General features: G+C 48.8%; 1 long non-coding RNA gene across 1 annotated transcript in view; it reads left to right on the top strand.

Moving 5' to 3' along the window:
• LOC137237447 (uncharacterized) overlaps positions 1-16,895 on the top strand; it is a 297,015-nt gene that overhangs the window by 61,163 nt on the left and 218,957 nt on the right. The window lies entirely within an intron of this gene.

Genomic DNA, 16,895 nt, shown 5'->3' with positions numbered 1-16,895 from the left:
AATTGTTTATAACGTATTATATATTTACTATCGCTCAGCTGAGAGAAATTTGAATTAATGCGTCTGTTAATCAGCGCTGCCACTCACATATTTTTTTTCGTAACAAAAAACGTGCCAAAATGCTTTTGAGAGTACCAACAAAATTTTTCGCAGTAATAAAAGACAAATAGTTTTTTATCATTTATTATTTTCAATAAAGAAACAAAACATATACAACTTAAATTAACTTCATTAAATATATGTATATATAATTTAAGGAAAAATGATTTAGCATATTAAAGCTTGAAATGCAAAAATTAAAAGAAACTATAATTTCAATACTGAGTTCAAAAATGAACATTTTCTTACATATATCAGATATTTTCATGTTTTTTCTTGTAGCATGAACTAACTATTTTATAAGTTTATGGTCTCTTTCAGCAGACCATACATAATGCATTTCATTTCTAACTAACTCCTTACAAACCATAATATTATGGATGGTCTTAACTCCTAAATTATTTCTAAGTTTTGTTTTATAACCAGCACTGAAATATATTTTCAGGTACAAAAATGCACAAACATTTACGTCTCAGGCAAACTTTCTTCATTAGAAGCATCTTGAAATGAACTATTGCAAATTTCTTTTTGTCTTTTGATCACGAACCTGCAAACAAGCCACAAATTTAGTCAACTTATTGCACTTTGAATTAGTTAAGCGTTCCTTCTTATCCATCACCATGATTCAATCAGAAGAGGTTTGCTCGACAGACGAATTTTTTGACAATTGCAGCCATTTTGCTCCCAAATCGAATTGACATCCGTTAACAGTGTTGTTTCTTTGCACTTTTTCGAAAAATATTAGTAGTAGACATAGGAAGCAATCAGTTTACAAATCCCCGATAAGTACTGAAGTGCATAATTCCTTAGAACATTTATTTTAATTTTATGATGAATTTATTAACTATGCCATGATCTATTAGTGTGGCTGAACATAGGTAATTTTTGAAAAGTACGGACATCAAGGAATCGTGCACTTTCGTAAACCTATGAACAGACGAAGCCTAAACCACTTCAAAATTCATCGTTCAACGTCAAAAACTCGACTAGTAAATCGATTTACGTAAAAATGTAATTAGTAAATATCGGAGATGCCATAACGAAATGTACTCATTGAGCATGTTAACTTATTCATTCCGTACGTTCGGAAAATTCGTCACCATTTAAGAATTTGGGGAATCGGTTTATATTTGGAATATTATGTAGTATATACTTATTTGATATATTCGGACTTCGTGAGGTAGTATGAAACGAACGTGTTCCGAATATTCTAAATTAACGGAAGACTTCCATGAATACTCAACGTAAAGGAGCTTTCCGAAATTTCAGAGTAAAAAGGTGAATACTCCCTGTGTAGCAGGCCGCATAAAGGCTGAACTCTTCTGTCAAAGTCAAGACCGGAATATAAAGTTCTAAGACAATAAGCCATTTTCTTTTACATTTTTTTTTGGCAGACCATGTCGGCTGCCTTTTAAATATAGTCCTATAGCAAAACATTTTTCAAAAACTTTCCATTTCATGATTTGTCACAAAAACGCCCTATTTTAGAATTAGATTGAAGAACGCCTCAGAATGATTTTCATTAACTCCCCCTTATGTTAAAATGCATTGAACTTATGCTCATATAGGGAGTTTTTGAAACAAATTGTGATAGTGTATTTTTGAATAAAATTCTAAACCAACATAGCTTTTTATAAATTCATGAAATATTTAGTAGAAAATTAATTATTTCCTCCAAAACCTGTTGCCATTTACAAATTTTTTATCACTACTAATATACTACTAAAGGTACTTTTGTACTACAATTTTCGCTAAAGTGGATTGAATTATTACCCGTTTTCCTTACTTCGTAAAAGCAACCCGTCCAGATTTTTCAATTTGGGAGTGTCAAAGTTCTGCCGTCATTGAAGAACAAACCTCTAGTAATTGAATCATGATCCATCACTATATTTCTACGAAATGCTTGCTGTGTTCTACAAATGCTTATTTATTGCGTAGTGAAAAACAATTGTAGAGATGCGCAGTTCGCACTGAGAGTCGATGTTTTTGAACATCGATAGCTTTGCGATAATTTTGAAAGTGTTGTCAGTTTAATTGTGTAAATGTTCCAGTTTACATGTCAGTACTTCTAATTGACTAACAAAAGTAATGAATGAAAAATAGATTAAAATAAGTAAATATTCGCTTTCTAGGAAAAAGTACCAAAATCAAAAACAACGTACCAACGTACCAAATCGTTTTTAAAGGACCAATTACGGCAGCCTGCTGATAATCTTTAGAAACTGGGTGGCAGAGGGAGAGAGAGAAAGAGAGTGAGAGTGAGAGAGAGTGTGTGGGGGAGTGGTTATTATTGTATTGCAAATTTCTTTTAATATTATTCTGAGAGCAGATTTTAAATTCAATTTTCAAGCAATCAAATCTAGCTCAGTCCGAGTAATGAACTAACACTCAACTATTTCATCTCCGATGTTGCATTATAAATACATGGGGAATTCCATATTAATTTGTCCACGTTCGTGAAAATAGTTGAAGTGTCACCTAATGCTTCATACAAACTGACAAAAATTAGTATCACAAAATGGGTTCAAGTCTTCTTCCGCCAGTCTCCCCTTTTAAGTGGAGGTACCCCTCCTCCTGTTAAACACAGGCGTATATAGAATGGCTTCATGAACCCGAGTGTCTGCATTTATTCGGATAACATGACATGGCCAGCAAAGCACTTACGCTTTAAGCTCAAATAAATTACAATAATATTAACAGTAACACTACTCGATATTTTCGCTTGTACCGGATCTGCATCCGGCAAAGGACCATCAATATCGATAACACTCCCCAAGGCCTTCGGGGAGTATCCTTATCGCTACAATAGGGGGACTCATGATAGCATATAAACTTATAAGGTGTAAAATTATATCCATTTACACACGCGGTTATATGAACGCTATAACGAAGCTTTTTCGTGCCCCGTTGCTTCTTTGATATTTGCTGGGGTATACTCGCCGTGCCCAGGGTTCGTTTACAATAAATTTGTATTAAAGGGGCACCTTGCAAATGGATTTAATATAAAAACTTCACTCTCTTTATTGGTTCTAAATTCTATAATATAAAATAAAACGTGTTTGTATACTTCATTTTCAATTTCACTTGGATTATCTTGCGGTATCCTTGATTGCGGTGGCGGGCCTTAGCGGTCCGGCCGTATTCGTTAGCTGGGTCCCGTTAGTATGTGACGTCGGTACCTTGACGCGCCTTATGACGGCGTCTCTCTCTGCTGCGGTGCTCTGTCGCGCCTTACGTCGGCGTCTACTTGTATTGCTGAGGCGATGCTCTGTCGCCGTGTTCCGTTAGACGGATCCCGTTAGTATGTGCCGTCGGTGCCTTGACGCGCCTTACGTCGGCGTTTACTTGTATTACTCTACTGCGCCTTGCTTCGGCGTCTATTTGTATTGCTGGTTGCTGGGTGATTCTCTGCCACGCCTTGCGTCGGCGTCTACTCGTATTTGCTGGGCGATACTCTGTCGCGCCCTACGTCGGCGTTTACTTGTATTGCTGAGGCGATGCTCTGTCGCGCCCTACGTCGGCGCTTACGTGTATTACTCTGTCGGTGTACTCTGCTGCGTTCTGCCGCCGCGCTTGGCGCTGGCTTACCCTGGCTGCGCTATGCGTCGCCGCGTCTACTTGTATTGCTGGTTGCTGGGTGATTCTCTGCCACGCCTTGCGTCGGCGTCTACTCGTATTTGCTGGGCGATACTCTGTCGCGCCCTACGTCGGCGTTCACTTGTATTGCTGAGGCGATGCTCTGTCGCCGTGTTCCGTTAGACGGATCCCGTTAGTATGTGGCGTCGGTGCCTTGACGCGCCTTACGTCGGCGTTTACTTGTATTGCTAAGGTGAGCGGGTGTCACCTGTCGCGGTTGCGCGTTATTGTGGCGGGGCCTTTGGTCTCTGGGGGTGATGCGTAGAGAAGATCAACCGCAATCACCATTCCACGACTCGCTCCTATGAAGTGGATTCCTATTGCATAGAGAAGGTCAACTGCAATAGGGATATACTTCGCTAGTAGCTCTGGTCACGACCACAGCTCCGTGCTGACTGACTGCTGTGCTGCTGTGTCGCTCCTTTTTGGCTGTTGTGGTTGGTGTTGCTAGCTCAAATGGTTGCGTGCGCTCGTTGTGTTGCTGAGATTTGTTGGTTGGTCATGTTGCTGTTAAATGTTGCGACCGCTCGTTGTGTTGCTGAGACTTGTTTGTTGATCGTGTTGCTAGAGCCTTTTGTGGCCCCTTGTTGTGTTACTGTCGTGTCAAATATGTTGTGGGGTCGTTTTGTGTGGGCCAAATTAATGAGGATTTATTTGGTCCTCACACTCCCCCCCCCCCCCCCCCCCCCACTTCAGAAATTTAGCCCTCGGTGCCCAGTATTCGTATGCGGGCCCTGCCTTTTACCACCGTGACGGTGTATTCCCGTGTACGAAATTTTACGCGGGAGCGTCCTTTGCCTTTTGCGATGCGTCGGAAAATGTCTCGCACGCTTTCTGCAATTTTCGGGAATTGGTTTAGCGTTGGTCCATCCGCGTCGTGGGCCTCGATTATCACCTCTTGGTGGCCTGCTGTTGTTTGCTGTCGCTCTGTTTCGGCGTCTGGTGCTACCGGTTCAGTGTTGTCTTCCCATCCTTGATATTAATTAGATTATTTTTCCTGAATTTATTTTAATTTCCCCCGATGGTCTCTGCTGCATGATATGGCTTTAGCTCCCTAATATTGACCGTTTTCTCCTTCCCGCCGTTGGTTTTTCGTACTTTGAGTATCACTGGTGATACATATCCTAGGATCTGGTAGGGTCCGTCATATTTGGGGGCCAACTTTGCCGCGAAATTTTCGCCGGCCTTGGAGAGATGGTGTTGCTTTGCGAGCACTAGTTCGCCGACTACGGGGGTCCATTTTCTCCGCCGTAAATTGTAGTGCCGTGCTTGATCTGCCGCCGCTCGTTCCATGTTCTGTCTCACTATTCTGAATGCCTCTTGCATTCTGTCAGATTTCTCTTCTGCCGTTGTGGTAGCTGTGCCCGTCCCCAGGTTAACCTCGTCAAACAATGCCCCTGGTAGTCGCGGTTCCCGTCCTTTTACGAGGAAGGCTGGACTGTATCCTGTGGACGCGGTCACACTGGTGTTGATGGCCAGCTCGATTTCTGGGAAACGGTCGTCCCATCTGTTGTGCTGTGATCTGGTGAGTTGTGCTATGATTCTCTTGATTGTCCTGTTCGCCCGTTCCGTCGGGTTTTCTTGCGGGGTGTAGGGCGCCGTGAATTGTTGTCGTATCCCCATTTCCCTGAGGTAACGCTGCCACATTGTGCTGGTGAACTGGATGCCGTTGTCCGATATCAGTATCTTGGGAGCACCAAATCTTGCGAGGATGAGTTCTCTGAACGCACGGCGTAGGCCTTCTGCTGTCGCACGCCTCATGGGGACCAGTTCTACCCATTTGCTGAAGCGGTCGAAAAATACTAGTAGCATCGTGTTCCCGTGTGTGGATCGTGGGAGTGGTCCAACGAAATCGACGCATACCGTGGCGAATGGTTCTTGGGCCACTTGTGTGAGCATCTTTCCGGCCGGCTTTTGCTGTGTTTCCTTGTACTTCTGGCAAGACTCGCACTGTCGTACGTATCGACTGATGTCCCGAAACATGCCGGGCCAGTAGTACCGGTTGGCAATCCGCGCTACTGTCCGGCGGATGCCCATGTGTCCAGCGCTTGGTATATTGTGATTTTCTTCTAATACTCGTTGTCGCAGTGGTGTGGGTACACAAAGTTTCCAAGGTACCGCTTCCTCATCTTGTGTCCGGCAGGAATATGGTGGTACAGTTGCCCATCTTGTATCATGTAGTCAGAATATTTCTCGGGGTTAGTGCGCACTTCATTCACGCGCTTGTGCCACCACTTGCATGGTCGCTCTGTTGTCGTTGCCAGTCGTAGGGTCTCCAGTGGCTGTCGTGATAGTGCATCCGCTACCAGGTTCAGCTTTCCTTTCCTGTACTCTATGTCGAAGGTGTGCTGCTGAAGTTCCAAGGCCCATCCTGCTATACGGCCGGAGGGACTCTCGATGGAGTTCAGCCACTTTAGAGACATATGGTCCGTTTGCAAGGTGACGGTCTTGTTGAAGTCCGGACAGGCAAGTGTCGGTGCTTCCGTTAGTTTTTGCTTTAAGACCTCGAAGGCTTCCTGTTGTTCGGCTCCCCACTTCCAGTGTTTGCCCTTTTTCAGCAGGGTTGTGAGTGGCTGGCTGATCGTCGCGAAGTCGGGCACGAATCGTCGGTACCAAGAGGCTATACCGAGATATTGACGCACCTCTTTCGCGTTCGTTGGTGGTTTCAGGTCTTTGATGGCTGCAACTTTCTCGGGGTCGGTGTGAATTCCCCTGTCGCTTACTACGTGTCCTAGGTATCGAATTTCTTTCTTGAAAAATTCGCATTTCTCCGGATTTATTCTGAGGTTGGCGCGCTGTAGTCGTAGCATCACTTCTTTCAGGTTGCGAATGTGCTCCTCCAAGGTGGATCCTATGATGATTATGTCATCGAGGTAAGCGAAAGCGTAGGGTTCCATCTCCGGTCCAATAACCTGATCTAGTGCTCTTTGAAACGTTGCAGGTGCGGAGCGTAGGCCGAACGGCATAACGCGCCAGTGGAATAACCCGCGTCCCGGTACCGTGAAAGCTGTGTAGGGACGGATCTGGGGCTCCAGTGGTATTTGCCAGTAGCCATTTTTCAAATCCAAACTGCTGATATACTTCGCCCGTCGTAGCTTGTCCAATATATGTTGTATTCTGGGTAAGGGGTACGCGTCGGGTACGGATCGGGCGTTAAGCTGCCGATAGTCCACGCATAACCTCCACTTCCCGTTTTTCTTCTTGGCTAGTACGATTGGTGCGCTGTGTGGGCTACAGGATGGCTCGATGCATCCTTTCTGAAGTAATTCGTCAATTTCGTTGTTGATGATGGTCTGCATAGATGGGTTGCGTGGGAAGTAACGTTGCTTGATAGGGCGGTCGTCCGTCAGGATAATCCTGTGCTCGGCTATTGTCGTCACTCCACTCATGCTCTCGAATTTTCGGAGTTCCTTTGCTAGAAAACCGCGCACTCGTTCCGCTTCTTCTTGTATGCCGTCGTCGTTGTTTTGCATAATGCCGTCGTGCTTGAAGTCACTGCTGCTCGGTGCTGTTATACTCTGAATGGTTCCAGATGAGGCTCCAGGGGTGTCCTACCCGGCGTTACCCTTTCTCGCTCGTGTTATACCCTGATTAGTCCCCGGGGTGTCGTACCTGGCGATACCCGTTCTTGATGATGTTGAATTTTGAATAGTCCCAGGGCTGTCGTACCTGGCGATATCCGTTCTGGCTGATGGTGTACTTTGAATAGTCCCAGGGCTGTCGTACCTGGCGATATCCGTTCTTGATGATGTTGAATTTTGAATAGTCCCAGGGCTGTTGTACCTGGCGATATCCGTTCTGGCTGATGGTGTACTTTAAATAGTCCCAGGGCTGTCGTACCTGGCGATATCCGTTCTTAATGATGTTGAATTTTGAATAGTCCCAGGGCTGTCGTACCTGGCGATATCCGTTCTGGCTGATGGTGTACTTTGAATAGTCCCCGGGCTGTCGTACCTGGCGATATCCTTTCTTGATGATATTGAACTTGGAATAGTCCCAGGGCTGTCGTACCTGGCGATATTCGTTCTTGCTGGCGTTGTTCTCTGACTAGTTTCTGGCGCGGCTCCCGGATTCGGTGTGTGCTGGGCAAGGGGTCTGGTTAGCACGAGGTGGCCTTCTCCACATTGATGTCGTCGATCGCTCCGGGCATGACGTGTAAAACTGTGTGGAGTGACGCTTCTCCGAGGCGTACCTCAGTCCTTATGGCGTCGAAGATGGTAGTGCTAGTCCCGTTTGCCATCGTTATTTTGATGGCCACTCTCACCATTTCTCCGCTTCCCGAGTTCACCACACGTTCTGCTAAGCTGCTCGAGACGAAACTTCTTGATGCCCCTGTGTCGATGACCGCCTCGGCTGATTCCGCGCCGAGCTTGGCTACGGCGTAGAGGCGACCATGCTCTTGGTACATTGTTACTGCCGTTTCAGCGCTGGGTTCCTTGGGTATCGTTACTGCCGTTTCGGCACTAGGTCCCTTGGGCTCACGGCGCCTTCTTCTTCGTGGAGCCCTCTGTCGTTTTCCTGACGTCGGCGGCAGCATTGGATGGTTCGCATGTCGTTGCGGCCACATTCCCAGCAAACAATTTTCTGTGGGTTTCGGCACCTATTGGTGGCATGTCCTCGTTCGCCGCATCTCCTGCATACGCCGTTGGGGTCGTATCTCTGATTGCTTGGAGGCGTGCGGTTCGTTAGGTTCGGTGGTGGTTGTGTTTCAGGTTTTGATGGTGACACCCGGGTTGTGTTACTGGCGATGTGCCGCGTAACTTCGCGGTGATGTCCGCCTGATTATCTTCGATAGTCCTCGCGTATGTTCTCGTATTCTTCGGCGAGTGTTAGGAGCTCTGCGAGATTAGTGAAGTCCCTCCGACGGATGTAAAGTTGGTAATCGGGGTGGCTGTTACGGAAGATTCGTTCCAGCCGCTGTTCGCTGGTGTACCCTGCGTGTCTCATCAAGCTCTGGATTCCTAGTACGTAGTCCTTATACCTCTCCTTGTTGTGCTGCCTTCGTTGGCGTATGTCGTCGTCGAGCCGCTCGAAGTACCTGACTGGTGGGAAGAAACGTAAAAAATCCCCTTTGAAGCTTGTCCACTCTCCCCAGTGCGCATTGTTATTGCGGTACCATTGTAGCGCGGCGCCCCCTAGTAGCTCGGGCATGGCTTTTGGCAGGAGGTCCACGTTTAGCGCGTATACTTCGGTTAACTCCTCTAACCGTTCGATGAACGCTAACGGGTCCCGTCCACCTTCATGCTTTACGGACCACTTTCTTACCTGGTCGATGATGGGCGCGAACACCCCGGTCGGTGCTTGAGTTACCTGGCGTATATATTTCATGGCTGGTGCCGTCATTCCCGCTGGTAAGTACGGTTGCGTGGGTTGAGATGTGCCGGATGATGATGCCGTAATTTCTGATGGTACGTGCTGTTGTGTGGGTACTGTACTCCAGGGAGGTGCCTGAGATGTACCGTTGGGTGGTACCGCTATTCCTTATGGTACGTACTGTTGTGTGGGTACTGTACTCATGGGAGGAAACGCGAATTGAGTTCGTCCTACTGTTGTAACGGCGACCTTCGGTGTGCCTCCTCCGTTCGACGGAGTCGGTGTCTTAACCTCATTTACGTCGCTCATGTGCGTAGTTTCCTTGTAGGTGGCTTGTAGGGATAAAAACTTTTCTTGGATTTCCGAGTCCGTATTTGCCTTTGAAGCCAGTGCTGCTATGCGCTTTCGGATTTCTCGGGTGGTACCTGTCTGCTCAATACCCAATTCCTGTGTGATGGATATCAGCTGCTCCTTTGAAATTGTGTCTAACCACGTGGTATCGATCTGGTCGACCATTTTGTGGTTAGGTTTCTCGTCAGGAATGTTCCTTCTGACGCGCTAACGATTTGCAGGGTCCCTGCTCGGGCGCCAATTGTAACGAAGCTTTTTCGTACCCCGTTGCTTCTTTGATATTTGCTGGGGTATACTCGCCGTGCCCAGGGTTCGTTTACAATAAATTTGTATTAAAGGGGCACCTTGCAAATGGATTTAATATAAAAACTTCACTCTCTTTATTGGTTCTAAATTCTATAATATAAAATAAAACGTGTTTGTATACTTCATTTTCAATTTCACTTGGATTATCTTGCGGTATCCTTGATTGCGGTGGCGGGCCTTAGCGGTCCGGCCGTATTCGTTAGCTGGGTCCCGTTAGTATGTGACGTCGGTACCTTGACGCGCCTTATGACGGCGTCTCTCTCTGCTGCGGTGCTCTGTCGCGCCTTACGTCGGCGTCTACTTGTATTGCTGAGGCGATGCTCTGTCGCCGTGTTCCGTTAGACGGATCCCGTTAGTATGTGCCGTCGGTGCCTTGACGCGCCTTACGTCGGCGTTTACTTGTATTACTCTACTGCGCCTTGCGTCGGCGTCTATTTGTATTGCTGGTTGCTGGGTGATTCTCTGCCACGCCTTGCGTCGGCGTCTACTCGTATTTGCTGGGCGATACTCTGTCGCGCCCTACGTCGGCGTTTACTTGTATTGCTGAGGCGATGCTCTGTCGCGCCCTACGTCGGCGCTTACGTGTATTACTCTGTCGGTGTACTCTGCTGCGTTCTGCCGCCGCGCTTGGCGCTGGCTTACCCTGGCTGCGCTATGCGTCGCCGCGTCTACTTGTATTGCTGGTTGCTGGGTGATTCTCTGCCACGCCTTGCGTCGGCGTCTACTCGTATTTGCTGGGCGATACTCTGTCGCGCCCTACGTCGGCGTTCACTTGTATTGCTGAGGCGATGCTCTGTCGCCGTGTTCCGTTAGACGGATCCCGTTAGTATGTGGCGTCGGTGCCTTGACGCGCCTTACGTCGGCGTTTACTTGTATTGCTAAGGTGAGCGGGTGTCACCTGTCGCGGTTGCGCGTTATTGTGGCGGGGCCTTTGGTCTCTGGGGGTGATGCGTAGAGAAGATCAACCGCAATCACCATTCCACGACTCGCTCCTATGAAGTGGATTCCTATTGCATAGAGAAGGTCAACTGCAATAGGGATATACTTCGCTAGTAGCTCTGGTCACGACCACAGCTCCGTGCTAACTGACTGCTGTGCTGCTGTGTCGCTCCTTTTTGGCTGTTGTGTTTGGTGTTGCTAGCTCAAATGGTTGCGTGCGCTCGTTGTTTTGCTGAGATTTGTTGGTTGGTCATGTTGCTGTTAAATGTTGCGACCGCTCGTTGTGTTGCTGAGACTTGTTTGTTGATCGTGTTGCTAGAGCCTTTTGTGGCCCCTTGTTGTGTTACTGTCGTGTCAAATATGTTGTGGGGTCGTTTTGTGTGGGCCAAATTAATGAGGATTTATTTGGTCCTCACACTCCCCCCCCCCCCCCCCCCCCCACTTCAGAAATTTAGCCCTCGGTGCCCAGTATTCGTATGCGGGCCCTGCCTTTTACCACCGTGACGGTGTATTCCCGTGTACGAAATTTTACGCGGGAGCGTCCTTTGCCTTTTGCGATGCGTCGGAAAATGTCTCGCACGCTTTCTGCAATTTTCGGGAATTGGTTTAGCGTTGGTCCATCCGCGTCGTGGGCCTCGATTATCACCTCTTGGTGGCCTGCTGTTGTTTGCTGTCGCTCTGTTTCGGCGTCTGGTGCTACCGGTTCAGTGTTGTCTTCCCATCCTTGATATTAATTAGATTATTTTTCCTGAATTTATTTTAATTTCCCCCGATGGTCTCTGCTGCATGATATGGCTTTAGCTCCCTAATATTGACCGTTTTCTCCTTCCCGCCGTTGGTTTTTCGTACTTTGAGTATCACTGGTGATACATATCCTAGGATCTGGTAGGGTCCGTCATATTTGGGGGCCAACTTTGCCGCGAAATTTTCGCCGGCCTTGGAGAGATGGTGTTGCTTTGCGAGCACTAGTTCGCCGACTACGGGGGTCCATTTTCTCCGCCGTAAATTGTAGTGCCGTGCTTGATCTGCCGCCGCTCGTTCCATGTTCTGTCTCACTATTCTGAATGCCTCTTGCATTCTGTCAGATTTCTCTTCTGCCGTTGTGGTAGCTGTGCCCGTCCCCAGGTTAACCTCGTCAAACAATGCCCCTGGTAGTCGCGGTTCCCGTCCTTTTACGAGGAAGGCTGGACTGTATCCTGTGGACGCGGTCACACTGGTGTTGATGGCCAGCTCGATTTCTGGGAAACGGTCGTCCCATCTGTTGTGCTGTGATCTGGTGAGTTGTGCTATGATTCTCTTGATTGTCCTGTTCGCCCGTTCCGTCGGGTTTTCTTGCGGGGTGTAGGGCGCCGTGAATTGTTGTCGTATCCCCATTTCCCTGAGGTAACGCTGCCACATTGTGCTGGTGAACTGGATGCCGTTGTCCGATATCAGTATCTTGGGAGCACCAAATCTTGCGAGGATGAGTTCTCTGAACGCACGGCGTAGGCCTTCTGCTGTCGCACGCCTCATGGGGACCAGTTCTACCCATTTGCTGAAGCGGTCGAAAAATACTAGTAGCATCGTGTTCCCGTGTGTGGATCGTGGGAGTGGTCCAACGAAATCGACGCATACCGTGGCGAATGGTTCTTGGGCCACTTGTGTGAGCATCTTTCCGGCCGGCTTTTGCTGTGTTTCCTTGTACTTCTGGCAAGACTCGCACTGTCGTACGTATCGACTGATGTCCCGAAACATGCCGGGCCAGTAGTACCGGTTGGCAATCCGCGCTACTGTCCGGCGGATGCCCATGTGTCCAGCGCTTGGTATATTGTGATTTTCTTCTAATACTCGTTGTCGCAGTGGTGTGGGTACACAAAGTTTCCAAGGTACCGCTTCCTCATCTTGTGTCCGGCAGGAATATGGTGGTACAGTTGCCCATCTTGTATCATGTAGTCAGAATATTTCTCGGGGTTAGTGCGCACTTCATTCACGCGCTTGTGCCACCACTTGCATGGTCGCTCTGTTGTCGTTTCCAGTCGTAGGGTCTCCAGTGGCTGTCGTGATAGTGCATCCGCTACCAGGTTCAGCTTTCCTTTCCTGTACTCTATGTCGAAGGTGTGCTGCTGAAGTTCCAAGGCCCATCCTGCTATACGGCCGGAGGGACTCTCGATGGAGTTCAGCCACTTTAGAGACATATGGTCCGTTTGCAAGGTGAAGGTCTTGTTGAAGTCCGGACAGGCAAGTGTCGGTGCTTCCGTTAGTTTTTGCTTTAAGACCTCGAAGGCTTCCTGTTGTTCGGCTCCCCACTTCCAGTGTTTGCCCTTTTTCAGCAGGGTTGTGAGTGGCTGGCTGATCGTCGCGAAGTCGGGCACGAATCGTCGGTACCAAGAGGCTATACCGAGATATTGACGCACCTCTTTCGCGTTCGTTGGTGGTTTCAGGTCTTTGATGGCTGCAACTTTCTCGGGGTCGGTGTGAATTCCCCTGTCGCTTACTACGTGTCCTAGGTATCGAATTTCTTTCTTGAAAAATTCGCATTTCTCCGGATTTATTCTGAGGTTGGCGCGCTGTAGTCGTAGCATCACTTCTTTCAGGTTGCGAATGTGCTCCTCCAAGGTGGATCCTATGATGATTATGTCATCGAGGTAAGCGAAAGCGTAGGGTTCCATCTCCGGTCCAATAACCTGATCTAGTGCTCTTTGAAACGTTGCAGGTGCGGAGCGTAGGCCGAACGGCATAACGCGCCAGTGGAATAACCCGCGTCCCGGTACCGTGAAAGCTGTGTAGGGACGGATCTGGGGCTCCAGTGGTATTTGCCAGTAGCCATTTTTCAAATCCAAACTGCTGATATACTTCGCCCGTCGTAGCTTGTCCAATATATGTTGTATTCTGGGTAAGGGGTACGCGTCGGGTACGGATCGGGCGTTAAGCTGCCGATAGTCCACGCATAACCTCCACTTCCCGTTTTTCTTCTTGGCTAGTACGATTGGTGCGCTGTGTGGGCTACAGGATGGCTCGATGCATCCTTTCTGAAGTAATTCGTCAATTTCGTTGTTGATGATGGTCTGCATAGATGGGTTGCGTGGGAAGTAACGTTGCTTGATAGGGCGGTCGTCCGTCAGGATAATCCTGTGCTCGGCTATTGTCGTCACTCCACTCATGCTCTCGAATTTTCGGAGTTCCTTTGCTAGAAAACCGCGCACTCGTTCCGCTTCTTCTTGTATGCCGTCGTCGTTGTTTTGCATAATGCCGTCGTGCTTGAAGTCACTGCTGCTCGGTGCTGTTATACTCTGAATGGTTCCAGATGAGGCTCCAGGGGTGTCGTACCCGGCGTTACCCTTTCTCGCTCGTGTTATACCCTGATTAGTCCCCGGGGTGTCGTACCTGGCGATACCCGTTCTTGATGATGTTGAATTTTGAATAGTCCCAGGGCTGTCGTACCTGGCGATATCCGTTCTGGCTGATGGTGTACTTTGAATAGTCCCAGGGCTGTCGTACCTGGCGATATCCGTTCTTGATGATGTTGAATTTTGAATAGTCCCAGGGCTGTTGTACCTGGCGATATCCGTTCTGGCTGATGGTGTACTTTAAATAGTCCCAGGGCTGTCGTACCTGGCGATATCCGTTCTTAATTATGTTGAATTTTGAATAGTCCCAGGGCTGTCGTACCTGGCGATATCCGTTCTGGCTGATGGTGTACTTTGAATAGTCCCCGGGCTGTCGTACCTGGCGATATCCTTTCTTGATGATATTGAACTTGGAATAGTCCCAGGGCTGTCGTACCTGGCGATATTCGTTCTTGCTGGCGTTGTTCTCTGACTAGTTTCTGGCGCGGCTCCCGGATTCGGTGTGTGCTGGGCAAGGGGTCTGGTTAGCACGAGGTGGCCTTCTCCACATTGATGTCGTCGATCGCTCCGGGCATGACGTGTAAAACTGTGTGGAGTGACGCTTCTCCGAGGCGTACCTCAGTCCTTATGGCGTCGAAGATGGTAGTGCTAGTCCCGTTTGCCATCGTTATTTTGATGGCCACTCTCACCATTTCTCCGCTTCCCGAGTTCACCACACGTTCTGCTAAGCTGCTCGAGACGAAACTTCTTGATGCCCCTGTGTCGATGACCGCCTCGGCTGATTCCGCGCCGAGCTTGGCTACGGCGTAGAGGCGACCATGCTCTTGGTACATTGTTACTGCCGTTTCAGCGCTGGGTTCCTTGGGTATCGTTACTGCCGTTTCGGCACTAGGTCCCTTGGGCTCAAGGCGCCTTCTTCTTCGTGGAGCCCTCTGTCGTTTTCCTGACGTCGGCGGCAGCATTGGATGGTTCGCATGTCGTTGCGGCCACATTCCCAGCAAACAATTTTCTGTGGGTTTCGGCACCTATTGGTGGCATGTCCTCGTTCGCCGCATCTCCTGCATACGCCGTTGGGGTCGTATCTCTGATTGCTTGGAGGCGTGCGGTTCGTTAGGTTCGGTGGTGGTTGTGTTTCAGGTTTTGATGGTGACACCCGGGTTGTGTTACTGGCGATGTGCCGCGTAACTTCGCGGTGATGTCCGCCTGATGATCTTCGATAGTCCTCGCGTATGTTCTCGTATTCTTCGGCGAGTGTTAGGAGCTCTGCGAGATTAGTGAAGTCCCTCCGACGGATGTAAAGTTGGTAATCGGGGTGGCTGTTACGGAAGATTCGTTCCAGCCGCTGTTCGCTGGTGTACCCTGCGTGTCTCATCAAGCTCTGGATTCCTAGTACGTAGTCCTTATACCTCTCCTTGTTGTGCTGCCTTCGTTGGCGTATGTCGTCGTCGAGCCGCTCGAAGTACCTGACTGGTGGGAAGAAACGTAAAAAATCCCCTTTGAAGCTTGTCCACTCTCCCCAGTGCGCATTGTTATTGCGGTACCATTGTAGCGCGGCGCCCCCTAGTAGCTCGGGCATGGCTTTTGGCAGGAGGTCCACGTTTAGCGCGTATACTTCGGTTAACTCCTCTAACCGTTCGATGAACGCTAACGGGTCCCGTCCACCTTCATACTTTACGGACCACTTTCTTACCTGGTCGATGATGGGCGCGAACACCCCGGTCGGTGCTTGAGTTACCTGGCGTGTATATTTCATGGCTGGTGCCGTCATTCCCGCTGGTAAGTACGGTTGCGTGGGTTGAGATGTGCCGGATGATGATGCCGTAATTTCTGATGGTACGTGCTGTTGTGTGGGTACTGTACTCCAGGGAGGTGCCTGAGATGTACCGTTGGGTGGTACCGCTATTCCTGATGGTACGTACTGTTGTGTGGGTACTGTACTCATGGGAGGAAACGCGAATTGAGTTCGTCCTACTGTTGTAACGGCGACCTTCGGTGTGCCTCCTCCGTTCGACGGAGTCGGTGTCTTAACCTCATTTACGTCGCTCATGTGCGTAGTTTCCTTGTAGGTGGCTTGTAGGGATAAAAACTTTTCGTGGATTTCCGAGTCCGTATTTGCCTTTGAAGCCAGTGCTGCTATGCGCTTTCGGATTTCTCGGGTGGTACCTGTCTGCTCAATACCCAATTCCTGTGTGATGGATATCAGCTGCTCCTTTGAAATTGTGTCTAACCACGTGGTATCGATCTGGTCGACCATTTTGTGGTTAGGTTTCTCGTCAGGAATGTTCCTTCTGACGCGCTAACGATTTGCAGGGTCCCTGCTCGGGCGCCAATTGTAACGAAGCTTTTTCGTACCCCGTTGCTTCTTTGATATTTGCTGGGGTATACTCGCCGTGCTCAGGGTTCGTTTACAATAAATTTGTATTAAAGGGGCACCTTGCAAATCGATTTAATATAAAAACTTCACTCTCTTTATTGGTTCTAAATTCTATAATATAAAATAAAACGTGTTTGTATACTTCATTTTCAATTTCACTTGGATTATCTTGCGGTATCCTTGATTGCGGTGGCGGGCCTTAGCGGTCCGGCCGTATTCCGTTAGCTGGGTCCCGTTAGTATGTGGCGTCGGTGCCTTGACGCGCCTTACGTCGGCGTTTACTTGTATTACTCTGCTGCGCCTTGCGTCGGCGTCTATTTGTATTGCTGGTTGCTGGGTGATTCTCTGCCACGCCTTGCGTCGGCGTCTACTCGTATTTGCTGGGCGATACTCTGTCGCGCCCTACGTCGGCGCTTACGTGTATTACTCTGTCGGTGTACCTCTGCTGCGCTCTGCCGCCGCGCTTGGCGCTGGCTTACCCTGGCTGCGCTATGCGTCGCCGCGTCTACTTGTATTGCTGGTTGCTGGGTGATTCTCTGCCACGCCTTGCG

Source organism: Eurosta solidaginis, chromosome 1, assembly GCF_040869045.1.
Source record: "Eurosta solidaginis isolate ZX-2024a chromosome 1, ASM4086904v1, whole genome shotgun sequence".
NCBI lineage: Eukaryota > Metazoa > Arthropoda > Insecta > Diptera > Tephritidae > Eurosta > Eurosta solidaginis.
Note: the sequence above shows the minus strand (reverse complement) of the source record. Positions and strands in the feature narration are given on the sequence as shown.